Source organism: Meleagris gallopavo, chromosome 4, assembly GCF_905368555.1.
Source record: "Meleagris gallopavo chromosome 4, MGAL_WU_HG_1.1, whole genome shotgun sequence".
Classification (NCBI taxonomy): domain Eukaryota; kingdom Metazoa; phylum Chordata; class Aves; order Galliformes; family Phasianidae; genus Meleagris; species Meleagris gallopavo.
Genome location: NC_139407.1, coordinates 58605642 through 58625158, shown reverse-complemented (window position 1 = coordinate 58625158; position 19517 = coordinate 58605642).

The window sequence follows — 19517 nt, the reverse complement described above, 5'->3', positions numbered from 1 at the left end:
TGTCTTTCTCTCACACTTGCTGACATGAAACAGTTCACATACTAACTGCTAAGTAACTTTTCTACTTGGGGTAGAAGTGGCCAAATTGCCTTTGGCAATGGATTCTGGTCCATGCTATCTCCTCAATTGCATCCAAAATAGTTTGGAAGGATGACAGCTGCTTGAGATCAAAACTGCACAGAGTAGTGTTCTAACAATTTCCCAGTATAGACAGGCATGTTTCAATACCTGGAAATGTTCCTAACAGTATTTGAACAAATGGATAAGAGACTGATTTTGAAACGTAACAGTTCCATTGTTCTTCTGAGGGAAGAAACCTGTTTTTCCAACTATTAACACACTTCAGATTTTCTGATTTATTTCAAAAATAATATGAAAGAATCCAGGAAACAGATTCCAAACCTGACCAGTTTCTGTACAAATTTTGCATGAAAAAAGTACTAGATAAATAAATCAGAAATGTGCTATGCCTACTGAGGGAAAGGTAAGTGTATATGCAATGTTTAGCGCTTCAACTGGAAGTACTTCCAATGATCTAGGAAGGAAAAATGTTTCCGGAGGTCACATTTATTGTTTCTTTGATGGTCAGTATTGTTTACTGCTGCTCAATACAGAGTAAGCTTTTCCTGCATTTGCAGAAAATTAAGCTATTTTTCTCAACTTTGAAGTTCCCTGAAGTCCAGTAAATGCTCGGCTATTGCTCTTTTCTTATGATAGCTAGACCAAATATGTGAGTTGGAAAAGCTGGCTGTTTATAAAAAAAAATTTCCTTGATCAGGACATAAAGTTCTGCCCAAAGAAGCAAAGGGATACACTCAGGCTTTAGTACCCTTCCCCTTCTACTTGATAGGAACTGTGTCCTGGCTTATAACCCCAGTCATTAGCTATATGCATGTGAATTATTTGCTTTTTATATTCTTGAGTAGCCCTGTTCATCTTTTAATTGCTGTGAAGTCTAATATTTATCTTAGCTTCCTCCTCTGAAACATTAATAACATACTATAAGTTATTTCTACATAGTGGGGCAGATCTAAGTCGTTTGGATTTTTTTTGTTTGTTTTTAAAGAAAAGCTAGGAGACAGGCTCCATTAACTCAGTTGCATGTAGCAATTACTTTTTGTTCTTCGCACAGAACTGGGTATACAGCCTGACTCTGGCCTATGACCAACTACAGTCCTCAGGAGCTGGGCTAAGCCATAGCCTCTTCTAGGAGTGCAGCAAACAGTGGCTTTATCTATGGCTTTCTTCACTCATGCTGTGGTTTCAGTTGAGATGAAATTAATTTTCTTCATAGTGCTTGATTTTAGTTCTGTTTTAGATTTGGGATAAGAATAATATTGATAACACATCAATGTCTCAGTTGTTGATGAGGAATGCTGCACAAAGCCAAGCATTTTTCAGCTTCTTATACTGCCCTGCCAATGAGGGGAGCTGAGGGGATACAGGAGGTGGGAGAGTGCAGAACCAGGATGGCTGTCCTAAACTGTCCAAAGTGATATCCCGTACCACATGGTGTCATGCAGAAAATAGGCTTGTTTCCTGGCCTGAGATAAACCCAACAGAATCTTCAACTTTTTGCTGACCTTCAGTCAGAAGTTTTTAGCTGATCTCAATGGTCACTTGGTCACCTTGGTTGGACAGGTGAAAGAAATGAGGATGGGAAGGAGAAAGAGCCAAGCTGAAGTAACCTGTAGCTTTATTGCTTCAAAGAAAGATGATTCCATTTCTGCAGAACAGTTTTCCTCAATCAACTGCAAATGCACCAGACTTGCTCCAGACTCCTGTAATGACATTTTATCACTCACATCCTCACAAAACAGCCTCATTCAGAAATTATGCAAATAGAATCATTTCTAATCATGACTGTCTTCAAAGGAAGACAACAAAGAGTTGTGCTCAAGAAATCTATTGATAAGGGTAATTATGTTATTAGGCCTTCTCAGTCATTTCTGCATACATACAATAATTACTTTCAACTTTGAATCTTTCATCAGCATGGCATAAAAAGTCTGGATAAAGATGTAGACAGGTAAAGAAAAGACTGTGAAGTGCTTTATGTATATTAATTACACCTCATAACATCTCTGACAACTCAGAGATTATTAAGTTTAGGCACTGATGCCTCTGAATCAGACTGCTTATTTAGTTATTTAAATGCAGTTTTGGGGATCTACATATGAACACTGTAGCAAAACCAGCTTGCTTAGCATGAGAAAACAAACTGATGATAATACCAAGAATAAAGCACATGTCTTTCAAGCCTTCTCCTCCAGCACTCTGATCACTGCCTTTAGTCATATATCCCCACACAGCCTAGGAGTAGTTCTCAGATTTACTGACAACCAGCATTTTACACAGCAATCAAATGGATCTGTATTTCATTGTGCCTGGCAAGCTTTTGACCAAAGCTAGATGTGTGGTTCAGATTTAAAATGGATTCCTAATGCTAATGCCAGAACAGGTTTAAAGTATTTCCTCTTTGATGAAGCTCTTGTCAAGTCAATGAAAGGCTGCTCTATTCTCTATAACTCATATCTTTCTGTGGCTCATACATGACATGTGATATTGAAAAACAAGAAATCAATTGTTAAAAGAGGATATGAAAGTCACAGTAAGCTATAAACATTATGCATATGGCTTTTTAGAAAGAATATCATCCAAAATTCAACAAGAAACTTAAAAACATTTTTGGATCCTAAAACAAACTGAAATTCTGCAGAAATTAACAGAATTTTAACCTGTGTCTGTTATGGCAAAGTGATTTCTAGGGCAAAGATTTTGCAGCCACTGAGACTGTATGATGCAAGTGCTTCCATAAACACTGCAAATTCTTGATCAGACATTAAGCTAGACTTCATGATAAGGACCCAAAATTTTACTCTTTTATCTGGACAGTTGCATGAAACTTCATGCAGTATAAACACTGGACAGCTGGTGAAAGTCAAGAGTCCTGCCAGGATCAGGGACCAGAATTATAATTCAAAAATGAGGGAAAGGAAAAAATATTTTCAATAAATGTTAACTGTAGATTGAGCTGGTCAAAAAAAAAAAAAACCAACCTACTGAAACACTGCTATCACTTTTTTGAAACTGGCTAAGTGCTACATAAAAGTTTTAATACCATATTTATGGTGAAAACAGTGGAACTGGTAATAATATATCACAATTTTCTGTAAACTTTGGCCTCTAAACTAACTACACTGATTGGTTCAAGCACGCTTCACAATTAAGCTGTTGCATTTCACCATTTTTGCTTTTCAACTCTTCACAAATTTATGACTTCTAGTAACATGTCAGACTGCAATTCAGAAAGCTGCTGAGTGGATTATTTTTCTCTTCCCCACTCCATTTAGCTTCATTGATTCTGAAATCTGCCTCTCTACAGCTGACTCAGAGTTTATTATTAACAATATCCAGACACAATTTGATGGTACTTGATGCTGGAGATAGTTTGGGATAAATTGGAGAAAGATTGCCATAATACAAGAAGGCAAGAGGATCAGCTTTGTCTCTGTAAGCTTGAAATATGAAAGGTTTATTGCCAGGTTTTATTTATCTTTACTGGAAGATGCACGAACTTCAGGAGATAAACTCATTCCAAAGGTGCAGAAAACAGTTCACCTCATAAAAACTGTGTTCATTTTTTCTTTCAATCAATTCCCATAAATCAAACTTCCAAGATGTGACTTACAAATAGTCCACTGTATTAAGGAAGCTGTAGATAGTAAATCTATTTCCCTGAAATTACATTCCCCATATTCCTTTCTTTTCAAAGATATCTTTACCTGCACAGAAAGTAAAGCAGAGTGTTGAGAAGTGTACATAACTGAACAAGGAGCTCCTGACAAAACTCAGATATGAAAAGGAAGCACACTAGATGTGGAATCAGTCAAATGATCTGGGAGAAATATGGAAAGACAATGTCTGAACACGCTGCGATGTGGGTAGGTAAGTCAAAGCTCATCTGGAGCTGAATTCCCAAGAGACACTGAGGGCTTCTACAAGTACATCCAACAACATGGGTCCATTGCTAGAAGGAGATCTTATGACAAAAACCCAGTAATGACCATGACACTTTTTTTCACTCCTATGTCTACTAGCAAGATCCGCCTTCAGGACTTGCCTTCAGGAATCCCAGCCCTTGCAAACTAGTGGGAAAGTCTGAAGCAATGAAGATATACCGAGTAGAGAAAGGTCATATAAGGAACATTTAAACAACCTGGACACATATGTACTCAACAGGGCCTGACATGTTGCACTTAAAAATGCTGAAGGTTGATGTCATTGTAGAGCCACTATCCCCTGTATTTAAATGGCTGAATGAAGAATATTTCTTTCTGTTCAGCACTGATGAGACTCATTCAGAGTGCTAGACTTCCCAGTACAAGGCAATACAATACTAGAGCAAGTACAGCAAAGGATCACAAAGATGGTTAAGGCCTTAGAGCATCTGATACACAGAAAACAGAGAGAGCTGGAGCTGTTTAGCTCAGAGAGAATACTCAGGGCTAACATTTTCAGTGCATCTGAATACTTGACAGATAAAGATGATGGAGCCAGTCTTCTCAGTGGTGTCCAGTGACTGGACAAGAGATAACTGATACAAGCTGAAACATAGGAAATTCTATTTGAAACATAAGGGTCATAGCAGGGAGAAACTCTCATTGTGAAGGTAGTCAGACCCTCACACGGGTCCCAAGCACAAAGAGGGAAGGTTTAGATTGCATATCAGGGGGAAGTTCTTTACAGAGAGTGGTGTGGTGAGGTGCTGGAACAGGCTGCCCAGAGACGTTGTGAATATTCCATCCCTAGAGGTGTTCAGGACCAAGTTTGATACTGGAATAGCTTGCTCAGAGGGGCTGTGGGGTGTCTGTCTTTGTAGATATTTGAAATGCAAATAACAAGATCCTGAGCAACATGTTATATTTGACTTCTCTTCAAGCAGGTTGTTAGATTAGACTTTCTCCAAATCTAAACTGTTCTGTGATTCTGCAATTATATACACGTGGTTTTGCAGGCATGTATTTCTATTCAGCAGCACTAAAGGAACATAGGCTAGTGGATTTCTACCAAAATTATCTGAAAAGTATATTTGTTTCTCAGAAGGGAAAGATCTTGATTGCATTCAAGTCTTACGTAACAGACTAAAATACAGTGGTTTTTACTATTGCAACATTTTTTCCCTAAACTGTTAGCTTCTATGATAGATTAAACATAGACTTGGTCAGAAGAAGAAGAGGACAATTATTTTTAAAACCTTCGCTGGAATTTTCCATTTAGAAGAACCCTTTGCTAATTTTTACACTTGCAAACAGGAGGAGGGGGGAAAATCCTGAATAATATTTGTTATCTTTGTGACAGTCATCTTCCCTGAGAAAGGAAAAAACAAACAAACAAAAAAACCCACCAGTATTGTGCAAGAGTAGATGATAGTATGGAAAAAACCTTGGAATAACCATCATTTTGGGAGTTAGTGCCTTCCCATGCTTGATTGCTTCCTTTTTGCTTCTGTTCTGTGACCACAAATTCACAGAATATTCCTCTAGAGAAGACGTTTTCTTTTGTCTCCTTTTTAAATTAAATTCCTAACTGAATCTTTGCAAAGAACAGTAAAACACCATCACTTCTTGACAAAACAGGATGATGTGAAGAGGTGCAAAAAGCATTCTGATGTGCCTAAAACCCACATTGTGTCTTTTCCCTTATAAATAGGAAAAATTTGTTGATCAGTAAATATTCCCTAGCTCCATAGGAAATGCAAGAATTTAATGGCTCACTGGACTGTTGTCACCTATCACCACCTTGTTCAGTGACAGTGGTCTCAGTTAAATAAATTAGATAAATATAGATTTAATGACTGCCTATCTAATCATTACACTGAACAAGAATGGATTTAAACACAATTCAAAAACAAGCTGCAAGTTGGATTTTCCAATCTAAGAAAAGTTTTGTAAGGGAAATTTGTTTCCAAGCAATGTAGCCTATTTACTTAATCCCCTTATTAACAGCAATGGTTCATGCTGTTCCAGTAAAAGAATTATAACAGCAAACTTATGTAAGATGTTCACCTGGAGGATATAAATCTCTTGATATCAAGGGAAATCAAGACCTATTTCTTCACGTGCACAAATACTAATTGAAATCTTACAAAGACCTATCCATAAATTAACCTTTATGTGTACTACCAACACAGCGCTGAGGAATACATTAGAGGAATCACCCAGCTGAACCATACCTTGCAAATATTTAGGCACAAAGAACTTCATTTGATTTGTTTCAACTCAAGATATTAACTTAAATCTAAAACTTACCCAATGTGCCTAAACATCAAGTTCTCCAGAGGATAAACTCTCAGACATCTTGGAGATAACTGAGCACAAGTGCCTGAAAAATTGGATCAGTATAATTGAAACTGCCAAGAAATCACGAATAAAGTTGATACCCCCTGTACACTAAAGAAACAGTAGTTTAGAAGGATTTAGAGAATATTTTGTGCTCTAGCATTAAAAAAAAAAAATGTGTGACAAGAAACAGGGCATTCACATGATAGTAACTCTAACAGATAGTTCCCACAATATCAACAGAGTCCTACTTTGTCTATTAGATTAACTTATAACTTATGTTTAGGCCATATTTTACATAATGATATGTGGTGTAATATAATATAACATTTTATCTAATAAAAACTAATGAATAGATTGATTTTGGCTTTAGAACTTCCCTAGAGAGGTTTACTTTCTGAAAATGAGGAAATCTAACCCCAGGAGGTGACATTTGGAAAATAATGAAGAGGGCAATTCAGTACACAGTTACCACACAAGTGCAATAGCTTTCCCTCCCTCTTCTGCTCTCCCCCATCCCAGACTACTGGAACTTTTGGAATGAATATCCCAAACCTACAATTTTTTAACTATACCCACATACACAACATCCAATCGCCTCATCGAGTCAGATGTCAGCAGTAGAGGACACAAAAATAAAGTCATAGCACAGCAGAGAAAACTAGAATGAAAAACAAAGGTGCTTTATCTAGCATTAGCATAGGAGGCAAGGAGAAGACCCTACACCAAATTATGTTAAGATCCAGACAGGAAGCAACTTGCTCATCTTCTTTCTTTAGTTATTTTCAAATCGATTCTTCCATGGGTATCACGCTTATTCCCACATAACCCAGAGGGCCTGTTTCCTTAAAATTTGGAAAATGTTCAAGGGCCAGGGCAAAGTCTAAATGAGTCTGGCAATGAAATAATTTAGATGGATGTAGTGAAAAGCACTTTTGTAAAAGGGAAAAGAAAAAAACAAACTGGAACACACAAAACTGAGCAACTTGAGCTTCCTACAAATGTAACTATCAAAGATAAATTTTGCAAAGTTTAAATTGCAACAACTCAACTGAGAACAGTTTACAGATTCCTAAGCACCACAGCAATTCTCTTTTAAAGCATAATTCCTCTTCATTAATTGATTTTAGTTTGTAAGAAGAAATTTAAAAACGAAGAGAGGAATCCCACTTTGAAAATTGTACACCAGCAGCAAGGCTGAGAATCTCATCCTAGAAAAGAGGATTGTTACTGAATGACTGTAGTTCTGCCACATAGAGCTTCCATTTTTATTTTTCTACTCCAAAATAATGAGCTGAAACAATCCTGGTCTTGTTTCAGATTTTATGAAATTGTACACATCACTGGGTACTTTGCTTACTGAATATCTGGATTTGTGAAATTACTTTCATTTCTCATGGCTTGCAGATCCATATACTCATTTGACAGAAAAATGAAAATGTACTTTTCTTTTTTAGTATCTCAAACTATCAAAGACTAGACAAAGAGAGAGAAAACAGCAGTACCTTTGTATTAACCAATGGATGATAAAGACAAATCTTGAGGTTGGGAAAGGGGAAACCTTCTCTAAAAATAAAATCTAGGTGAGCAGGAAAACAACTCCAATAATTGTCTGTTCAACAAGCCAGGGTTAAGCTTAGAAACTGCTCAGGCTATGCTGGAAGTAGGTCTGCACATACCTGACAGATGCATGGCAGTAAGATCTGGTGAAGGAAAGATAATTCCTATAAAACCATGTCTAGGCACAGTCACAATCTGCAGCAGCAATATCCTTTCTTGTTCAATTGGAGGGATTGTAGCTTGAGGGACACCATCCAAACTCTCCTAACACACCAGATTACCTAATGCTATGAGTGGATCTCGTAATGATATTTGACATATTTACCAAGTATATTAATAGATCTCTAAATGGGCTGCATCTCTAATACTCTGTAGAAAGACAGTTGCAGAAAACTGGAGTTTCTTAATATTCACCTTCAATTTTGGAATCTAAAAACATACAATTATATCCTATACATTCGTACTGCGTTCAGATATTAGTGCTTACTTATAACACAGAGCTATAATAAATCTTTTTCCGTCATCAGCACAACATACTTCCTTCAACCTTTGATAAGGGATCTCAGCACCTGCTCCACAATATCCTAGATTTGTCATCCAGAAATCTGGTCAGCTTATTCTTAGTGTGAGAGAATAGTTTATTGCCTTGCTTTAGGGGATTGTGATTCTACTTTTAATTAAAATAGATATCTAACCTCCTGTTATCACTAGGTTCAGACTGCATCTCAAAAGGGATTTGGGCCACAAAGAAACAGGGAAACAAGCAACGAATCTTATTAGACCTGAAATAAGGTGTTTTGGTTGCATTCACAAGCCAGCCTGGTTTTGAGGTTTAACTCTGCTCTAGCAAATAACATCCAGTCCTTTTAGCATTACCAAATTTATAAGGTGCCTACAGATTTTAAACAAAATAAAATAAAACCATTAAAACTAACTATATTTCATTCTCAGCCATAAAGTTGTGAGTTTTTTTTCCCCTTTTTTGATGAATATATCCTATGGAATTGATCTTTGAAGATATTAAAATTTAACTTAGATATTAAAATCTAACTTTTAAATGTTTTCAATGAAGAAAGATCTTTGGAAGGATGTAAGCATGCTTTTAGCTGCTTTGTTTGAAAAAGGACTCAAGGGCAATCAGTGCTATGCAAACCTGTAACATCAAAGAAAATCCTACAGCTGCTCTAGCTGAAATCCAAAGTGGGCAGTGTCTTCACAATAAAGTAATTCTGTTTTCTTGAAAGTCACAATGATATTTATTCTTCAGAGAAACAAACAAGGAAACTTATTTCTACTCCCTTAGAATTAGGATTTTAGCCTTTCACATTATTCACTAGCACAGACTATTGAAAACTTAATTTTCTTAATTTAAAATAAGAATTACCACCTTCAGCTTTATTTCCCTTCAGACCCAAAGACTACCAGTGTAGGCAGACTGGAAGAAGTGAATCAGTTCTTATTTTGCCTTCCTTTATCTCCTTTCTCCCCTCCAGGCTCTTTGGTCAGCACAACCCCAGCAAGCAAATGACAGTTTGCAACAGGAGCATTTGTGCAGCAATTCTGGAACTTTGCTCTGTTCTCACTAGAGCTGTGTGTTAAAGCTTCAGTAACTGAAAATGTTTTTGTCCCTCCTTGTGTGGGGATCCTTTCAGAAAGGATAGATACATCATTTAAGGTGGAAGACCCTGGACACAAGGCAACCCACTAAATCTGCCACTGATTTGCACAAAGTCAGATTCACAGCCTCACAGTTAAGAAAAGCTTTCCAGAAACATTTATGGAGCGCACACCTTCCAGGAATGCAAGTTTACCTTGAGAGCCAAAGCAAGAATTCTGCATTTCCTTCAGACACAATATCTTGCCTCTGTTTACAAAGTTAAGTAATTTAACTCCTTGTCAGGCTATGGGGAATAAGGCAATATTCCAGATGTTGGGCAATCAAAATAGAAGTGTACATGAGGTGAATATGCTAGTAGGCTGTTTCTTGTTGGTACCAGGTGGAGCACATCACTCATGGTTCAGTGGTAGTAGCACTGCAGGTAAACTGCTGCCACAACAGAGATTTAATAACACACTGCTGATGTTTCCCACCAGTTCAGGAGCTGGGCAACACAGGGAGTGTAAATTCCTTATGTTCACAAACAAACGTTCCTATGTGCAGTGGATTTTGTTGTGGGAAGAGGTTTACAGGCCAGCACTTAGAACCATCTGGTCAGCATTTAACAATAAACTGAAGCTATAATGTAAGCTTTGTTTTGTTCATTCAAAGACTCTCTTCCTGCCTAGTGGCTAGATTGAGGCTTCCTAAAGTATTTCCATCTTCCCCATTATGTGCTCCAGAAACCAATGCAATGTTCAGCATAAAAAAGACAGGTTTTCATATGCATTACCTGAGTCACCTTACAGATCTGTTTGCAAACATGATCTTGTCCTTTCTCACACCAGATACATTGAACCATGTTAGCACACACAGCTTCTTCTCTCAGAACAAGCAGCAACAGGGTATGATCCTCTCCTCCATCTATTTCAAGCAATTGAGAGGGAGAAGTTTCAAGGCCATTTCACCCGATCCAGTGCAGATGTTGCTTTCCACCTGGGCAGACACCTGTCACATCCTCTGCAGATTTTTCATTTTCAGACAGCTCATTTTCCTGTGCTATCTCACCCTATAATTGCTTGTATGTTAGTGGCAGGGAACCAGCACACAGAGGGTGGGAAGAGGAGAGTCCAGCTGCAATCTGCATCAGCTGCTAAGGAGTCATTTTCTTGTCTCTATCCTAGGCTGCCTTGATTCCAAGTACAAATACAGGCTGGGTGGAGAATAGCTTGAGAATAGCCCTGAGGAGAAGGATTTGGGGGTGTCTGTTGATGAAAGAATCAAGAGGAGCCAGCAATGTGTGCTTGCAGCCCAGAAGACCAACCGTGCCCTGGGTTGCATTGAGAAAAGCATAACCAACCAAGGCTGAGGAAGGTGATTCTCTCCTCTCTGTTCTCATGAGACCCCACCTGGAGTACTGTGTCCAATTCTGGGTCCCCCAACACAAGAAGTCTTCAAAAGCAATGGGTGTATTTTTCCATAAGATTTTTCATCCTTCCATATCAGGATATCTGTGATGCACTTGCATTAATATTCTAGCTGAAAGCTAATCAGCAGGCAAACAAGTTGCTGTTTTGTGTAGCTAAGTTTTTTTGCTTCCTTTTTCCTCAATAGATCTATTCATGAAACTAAGAGTAAAAACCCACAGAGTTACTTAAAATAGCTTTCCAGCCAACACGCTTTCTCTACTACCATGTCTACTACATCCAGACTGTCAGTAATGAAAAGTGGAATTCACCTCATCAAAAGAAATCTACAAATTTGCTTGAGTATAATGTGTCATTAAAAAAGCAGATAAATATTTGAGACCTAAAGCAAGCATCAATGTCCAGTTCTTAAGAAACACAGTCACTATTGTAGACACTGTTTACTAGAAGTCTTAGCAAGTCTCAACCAGAAGATTTTTAGCTTACTCAGTCTGATCCAGACTCTCATGTTTAGCAAAAATTCTTACCTTGTGCATCAAAACAGTTGGATCCACAGCATTATAAACAGGAGGGACCTCTAGAGATTTCTGACCCAAAAGCAATCAATTTATGCTCAGACACTCTGGTGTCTGACTTAAACACCTGTTGGTTTGAGTGTAGCAGTACCAGATGCTTAGTCATAATATGGCTGCGTTGCTTTACAGCCTATGAGTCCTCATTTCCTTTGGCATGAACGGCACTACAATTGATTATGCAAACTGCTCCTATCTTGTAAGTATATAGAGTCAGGCTTCGTTCAAGATGACCGGGACTTGTGAAGGCAGCTATGGACAAAGTCCATCCCTTTACCTGGAGAAGAAAAAGTCTGCTGCAAGAAGCTTTTTCCTCTACAAGCCTGCCCAAATATTCAAAGGTTGGTTTGACTGTCACAACTCTCTACCTAATGATAAGAGAAGGGAACTCTATGACTTAAGTCATTGCAGCAGATGGTGTCCTCCTCTTACTGTGCTTGGCAGCAGCAATAGGTCCACCTGCACTGTAGGGCATGGCCTTGTAGCTGAATAACCTTCCCTTATCCAATGAGGTAGCATGGAACATCAGTACTATGTACTTTGTCAAGCTCTATCTGTCTAAGTAGAGATACAGCAAATCTCATGTAATTCACAGGCATGGTTCAGGAGCAAGAAGGAGAAATAGCCATGACAGAAGACATGAATTAAAAACTGCAAGATTTTACTGCTATTTTAAGGGACAGTAGTTAAGAAGCAAGTCTAAGTGAAAACATCCTTCCCCCAGAGCTATCAGGATCCCATCAGAAAGTTGTGATCAGTGAACATGCTTCTTAAAGCAGTAAGAGTTTTGCCTCAGTTAAAGAAATTTCTCTCCCTTGATTCATTGTGGAAGCTGCAATTTAAGACAGATACTCCTTATAGGAGAGAAATAGAATTCAGAAAGTTTTCTTAATTTCTCCAAATGCAAGTATATTTTATCTCTTTGTTATTAAGTGACCTTCGAAATGCATTTCAGCTTTATCCTAAATTGACTGAGAGGCATAAACTGTATAAGGCTAAAAGGAATCTCATGTAGGACACGTTCCGCAAGGAGATGTGCATCAAGTGCAGTAAGTTCCTCTTACCAAGAAACTGGTTATGTTAATTATGGTAAGTCAGTCTATCATCAATTCCCTTTTCAGACAGAAGAATGACCAGACATGGCGTCTGACGGATCTCTTGCTTTGCACGTTATCCCCAGTATCTGACATCGCTGTATCAGTGCTGTTAGTGCAGCCTGCAGCAAACGGGTTTAGAAGGCCAAACTAACTCACAGAAATATCTACAAGTAGTATTTATTCTCAAAGCTCCTCTTCCAGACCTGCAGTCCCTCTCCCACCTTTTACAGAAATATACTGATTAAAAAACGAGACATTTGTTGTTTGTTTTTTTTAAATAATATGTCATTGTCACAGTATCAGACCCCATCTGACTTCTAATTTGCCCATCACCAGCTGCAGCCCTCTCCTTGTGTAGCCAACATATCAAGGAGCCACAGCAGGACCAGGATGCTGAAGGGGCATGGATCAGAGGCCATTTCTGGAATTTGAAGTTCTCCTTTCCCCTGAATACAATTTAAAATACTGGAAGGAAATGCACCATCATCTTTGGGTAGCTGGAATAGGTCAATGAGCATACTGAAAACACAATAATATTACAAGTTACATATAGGAGAGAGCATAAGCTATGCATAAACCTGTGCAACAAAGTCAAAGCATCCAGTAAAAACACTGAAGTTCAAACAGCTCCAGGACTTTGCACACCACATGGATAACATCTGAGAACTGCAAGCTGGTTCCACCTCCTGGTTTTGCTGGCTCTCAGGTGAGGAGAATCAGTTCTGCCCATTCTTGAGCAACATCTGCTGTGACCTAGAGTTTTTACCAGGCACTTTCCACACCCTTCTGTGCCTTTTGGAAAGCAGCTGGTTTGTCCTTCCTTGCCTGGCAAACAGCAAGAAACACAGAAGAACTTTGTATAGTCAGTTGCCAAAATAGAGCCTGTGCCAGGGCAGCTGAAGCCATCTTTTGAGAGATCATCTAGCAACAACAATGATGTGCTCCTGCAGAGATACAGAGTATGAACTGTGATGTGGCTTTAAGTCCAGCTCAGAGCAGTCTAGCAGTCCTTTCCTCCAAAAAGTTTGCAAAAAAATCTCAGTTGAGAAGAACATTGAATTCACTGCCAAGTTTTCAACACTTAAAGAAATTAACAACATAATCCACAAGGATTGGGTAGCAGGAAAAAAACAAAACAAAAATTGTGGATTCATTATATACCAGCTATAAGGGCTGAAAAACAGCATATTCTCCACCAAAGCTTTTTGACTTGAGATGGGGGGAGATAAGAAGGAAATGTTTCTTACAGAAATAATTTGAAATTCTATTAAAAAAAATGGAGCCTTATTTCTTAATAAAGATCTATACTACCTATGTAGTGTCAGTATGATAGACAAAGTGACCTCATTAAAGAAAAGGAAAAAATATCACCAGGGCATTCATGCACTGTAAATGAACAGGGTTATTCATTTCAGCATCTTACAGTGATAAGTATGTCAAGACGTGCTCACAGATAAGTAGAAAATATATAGTTGTAGCATCTGTGTCACTTTCAGCCTTATCACTTCATGGCTGGCCAGAGATATTTACAGTGACAGAGAAGAACAGGGAAGGGAGTAAGCTATGCTCATGGGGTTTCTGGAAGGAGATGGGAACAATACAGGGTTCCTTTGAGTAGTATGTCCTGGTGTTTACCAGTTGTATAATCAATGAATATTAAGATACTATAATTACAAAATAAACAAGAGAGTTAGGCAAAGCAGATTAAAATAACAAAAAGATAGAAAGCTTACCCATATCTTGAGCTGGCTTATGAAATTCCAGCAGAGTAGACCTCCAGAAGACACCCTTCCCCACTGGCAGTCAGCTCTTAAATGGGTCTAGGAGAGGTGGAGCCAGGCTCAACCCCTTCCTGCAGCACAGGTGAATTGCCTTCACCTGTGCTCCCGTGGCTGACTCATTGCTCATCTCAGGTGATTAATCAGAGGTTCAGGTCATGATTCAGCAGTTCCCATACACTAGTTGTCCCACATCTGACAGTTCCTGCTAGCCTGGCTTCGTTCTGAATTCATGCTCAGTATTCACTATAAAAATAAATTCCACCTACCAATCTAACTTGTTCCCTAACCAAGGTGAGATTAATTAATCATATGTAAACTAAGATAGATACACATCTGATGCAAGATACCATATTTCTCTAAAAAACATCTGCACTATCTCCTCTGGGGACTAGTTTGTAATAAATTATAATAGAGAAAACAGTAAAGCAGGAGTACATCAGATATAAAGACATGATGGTAAAGGAAAGAGGCAATGGAGCTCACCAGCCAGGATCTGGGGAAGCCAACATTGCTATATGTGGCTCAGATCCCCAGTGTGGACCCAATAAGAGGGCCAACACAAAGGCAACTTGCAGGGCCAACACCACCAGCAGCCTTTGCTGTTTTCTTCTCATTGAGTATCACCGTTTTCACTGTTGTAGGAAATAACACCCAGTCTTATTTCTCCCACATCCTTTAGAGTAAGCACTGAGTTATTCTGAAAGGTCTTTCCTCATCCCTATGTTCAATCCTGTAGCAGAGGTCAAATGAATTCTTGTTTTACCTTCATCTCACCTTTGATTTTTAAGACATCTTAGTTCATCAGCAGACGGAATTGAAATTTTATGAACCCAAAACTGTGAGAGAAAAGCAACTGATATTTAAAAAGAATGAGAATTTTAAAAGAATTTCTATTCTTTCTTCTTCTGCCATTTCTTCCTTGTTTGCTCCCTGGGTGAGCACAATTTACCCAGCTATTTCACTTCTGTGAGCAGTATTCATTGCTACATACTGCTATCTAGTGGTAAAACTGCAGATGTTCAGTGATGAAAATGAACTTGTTTTATACACTAAATAGTTCTATAGAAACTGAGACCCTAAAAATATTCACTCCCCTAAAACAGACAGCACAAGTAAATATAATATATTTTGTAAAATAGGCCAGTTTTAAATACTGCACATTTAAATACATTGTAAATTTTATTATCTATGAAGTCTTGTGGGTTTGTTTTTTTTTTTTCTCTGAACCAATATGTATGATTACAGTTGAAACAAAAGGCTGATTTGCAGAGATAAATGAACTTCATTTGGAAGGCTGGCAAAGATTACATGGCAGAAAAGAGATTACAGATCTCTCTTCCTCTGAGTACTGCTCTTTCAAGGAACAATGGCCTCCCTTTTCCATTACAGCTACTATGGGTCATGAGTCAAAGAAGCAGAATCACAGTAAGGCTGAGGTTGGAAGGAACCTCTGCAAGTCATCTGGGAGGCCCAGCAGGGCCACTCAGAGCAGATTGCCCAGGATCATTTCTTGACTTATGCATATCTGCAAGGATGAAGACTCCACAGCCTCTTTGGGCAATGTGTGGCAGACTTCACTCATCATCAAAGTAGAGAGGTTAATGCCAGACAAGATGGTCTCTGCTCTGTGGCTGCACAGCCTAACTATTACCACAGACCTGCTGATCTCTAGTTAAGAGAAAGAGAAAAAGAGTGATTTATGATCAGGAAGTCCTACTGTTTGAGATTCTCATCTTTATTCCACTGGAAAGAATAATGAATTTGCCTGTGGACAACTCATCCCATGTACATAATCTGAAAAGCACCAAATGTAAACTGAGCTGAGTTAGTAGCCTTCATTTTTAAATCCTGACATCTTAAATTGAATTGTATGTCAGAAAATTGGATCACTGTCCTTTCTCAAGCCTTAGTTCAGATTCTTGATCTGTACTACTACAACAGCTGCTAATCATCAATGAGACATTATCCTGCAACTTGTTTTAATACAGACTTCTGCTTTCATCTCAGATATTAAAGATACTGAAGGAGCCATTGTTTGCTACAAAACTTTCTTTCTTTCATTCTGTAATAGTACATGATATGGATATAATTTTTGCTTGGAAACAGTTTATGAAGTAGCTAAATTTACGAAGCCTAATGTTGTTCTATTAACTGTTGCTTTCTCAGTGTTAATAGGTTCTTTAAATGTTTCTGTAACACTGATTCCCTTCTCTCTGTGCCAGGTGTTTGTCATGCTCCCATCATCATCTCTTCAAAATAAAGCAAAATGGGAAAATGAATGGATAAAAATAAAAATTAAAAAAAAATAGAAGAGCTGTGAACTGAGAAATCTAAGGTATTCTTGGTAGATTCACTGGAAAAATCAAGCAGGATGCTTTCTTTTGCACTGCTTTGACACTGGAATAGGAAAATAGTTTGGAGATGTAGTATGTCTTAATCAGTCTGCTGACAATGTGTACCTGAAGATGAGCTATTCCAGGAGATTTAATTAAGCAGAATAAAGACATTTCAGATCTAAGATCAGCATCTGCTTTGATAGCAAGCATCAGAATGATTGCTCTGGAGGCAAGTAAATCAACCCACTCTTCACTTGATGTCACAGCTATGTCAAATGGAAATGGGAAAGGTCAGAGCAGAGCAGGAGATTGAAAGAAAAAGTAAAAGTGAAAATCAGTTCTGGCATGGGAAAGATCAGCTCTCTAAAGCATAAGAAAGAAATGTTAGAAATTGTCAGGGAGGAGTTAACAAAAAAGATTTACTGGAATGGATTATGCTTTAGGTCCCACCAAATTTTTTAGGTAAAGGACCAGCTATTTCTTTCTTCTTCCTCCAACTTTTAGCTTTCCAATTCATGCTGCAGTAGTCTTGGCAATATTATTTTAGACACTCTTTAATCAAGACTAGAGACAGCCTAGCCATTGAGCTGCTGATGCTGACTATGTGGTAATGAAACACAATTTACCATATGATTTTACCATTTTGTTTACCACACATCTGGAATGATCAGAGCCCCCTTTCTTCTTAGACTCAGCACACATGGGAATGTGGGTGGAAAGCACATTACAGAGACCAAGCATCACCTTTGTCTCAGGCCTGACTATGGTTCACAGAAATAATATCATGAAAGTGTTAAAAGATCTTGGATCTCATTTTATGTCTTGTCTTTGGATGTAGCATAATAGCACAGAGAAGGCAAGAAGTCAGACAATTTATGTCCTTCTTTCTCAGGACTTTTCTTTTTGTTCTCTCTTCATGATTTTTAGACATAAAATCAATTGTGCAGTTAATTGCACTTCTTAGATTGAACGATTACTTAAGACATTGGTGCAGAATTGTTCCTACTGATGAACTTTTCATTTCATTTTTATTACTTTTTTAGTGGTGTTTCCCCTTTATCAAACACCAGAGGCAGTATTTGAGGCCTCATGGAGCAGTTTCAATTAGGGCAGGAATTAAGAGGCTATAAATCAAGTGGATTATTGGAGTCATTTCATCTAAAAAGAATATGCATAAAGTCCTACTTCACTGCACATGGGCAAATGAGAGCTTGCTTTGCCACAGAATCCCAGGCCAGTAGCTCCCATGTCTTCTGTGGAACTCACTGAGCCCTTTGGCCAACCTATCCTGACACAGTACACAAGTGGGAACCAGACAGGAGGGCTTACTCCCATCTTCTTCTCCGTTCATAGAATCACAGAATCATTAAGGTTGGAAAGACCACTAAGATCATCTAGTCCAACCATCAACCCACACCTGTGACCACTCTAGACCATTTCACTCAGTGCCTCATCCACACATAGGTTGAATACCTCCAGGGACAGTGACTCCATAAATACCCCTCCATTCCCAACTAAGGAAAGCCTTCTCCACAAGCTTTGTGTATCTGTGCACTTGTGTTTCCAGCAAAACAAAAGGATGGGAACTGAACATAGAATAGTATTAAATCATAGAGAGAGGATGAAGCAAAGCTGTAAAGACTACAGGCCTTCTGGTGTAGCGGAAGGGTTTTAAAGTTTCTATCACTCAGACACAAGTAGTACAAGTAGTACAAGTAGTACAAGTATCGAGTGCCAAAACCTTCTACACAGCACTACACACAAATTCAAAATGAAAAGATCATATGGTGCTGTTACTTCTTTTGTTGTGCTGTTAGAGATATTTGTCCTGCTGAACACTTATCCTTCTGAGTCATTAAGACAGGCAGACACATCATAACTCACCGATCTGTCACCCAGTTAGTGCTTAGAGCAGAGGGGAAGGCAGTGGTCACAAGCAGAACTCTGGCTGGAGCAGGCAGGGCAGCATGTGTTCCTCAGCACCTTAATAACAGCCATGCCCAGGCAGCTGGGAAAGCTGCCAGGGTGCAGGCTAAGGGTAATGCATCTGAGCGATGAATAAATGACATAAAACATATTAAGGACAGTAATTCATTTGAATTTTGTCTGCAAGATGTTTCACAGCAGTGTCCAATATAAATGAATCAGTAACTGCTAGCGTGCCTTTCCCGGAGGAGCAGCTATTAAATCCACGCTGAGTCATTGTCTTGCTGTGGTTAAGACTAAATGGTTCAGCATTAAAGTACATTATGTTAAGAAATGATTTTACAGTGTTTGGCCCAAATTCTGCTCCCAGCTACAACAGTGCTACACCATACGGTATGTGGTCACTCTGACACTGCACTAAAGTAAAAATCCAAGTTTTAAAGCTAGAGAGGAGCTCAAGCGTAACATTTCCACCCTTTCAAATTATAGCCAGTTGATCTCAAACCCCTAACTTGAGAAATAATGACGGAGAAAGCCACCCAGATAGCACTTCAGCATCTCATACTGGCCTGATTCCCTGTTCATGGAGAGAAGAATCACAAGACTTCTTGAATGCAAGAGAGATATTTGGGAAAAAGCTTGTGGGCAGTTTGTGGATTCATGTGGAACAACTCAGAAATCGCTTGGACTTTTAAATGCAGAACAGAGAGTAATTTTGCCTCATTTGAACTGAAAGCTCTAAAAAACCTCAGGGATGCAGAACATCAGATCTGAAATAAAGCAAAATTAGTGTATGAATATCAAAATTTGAAATATGAGAATTTGTCACAGGTTCACTTTCAAAATAGAGACCTGCATCCTTGGAAAAAAATGTTCCATA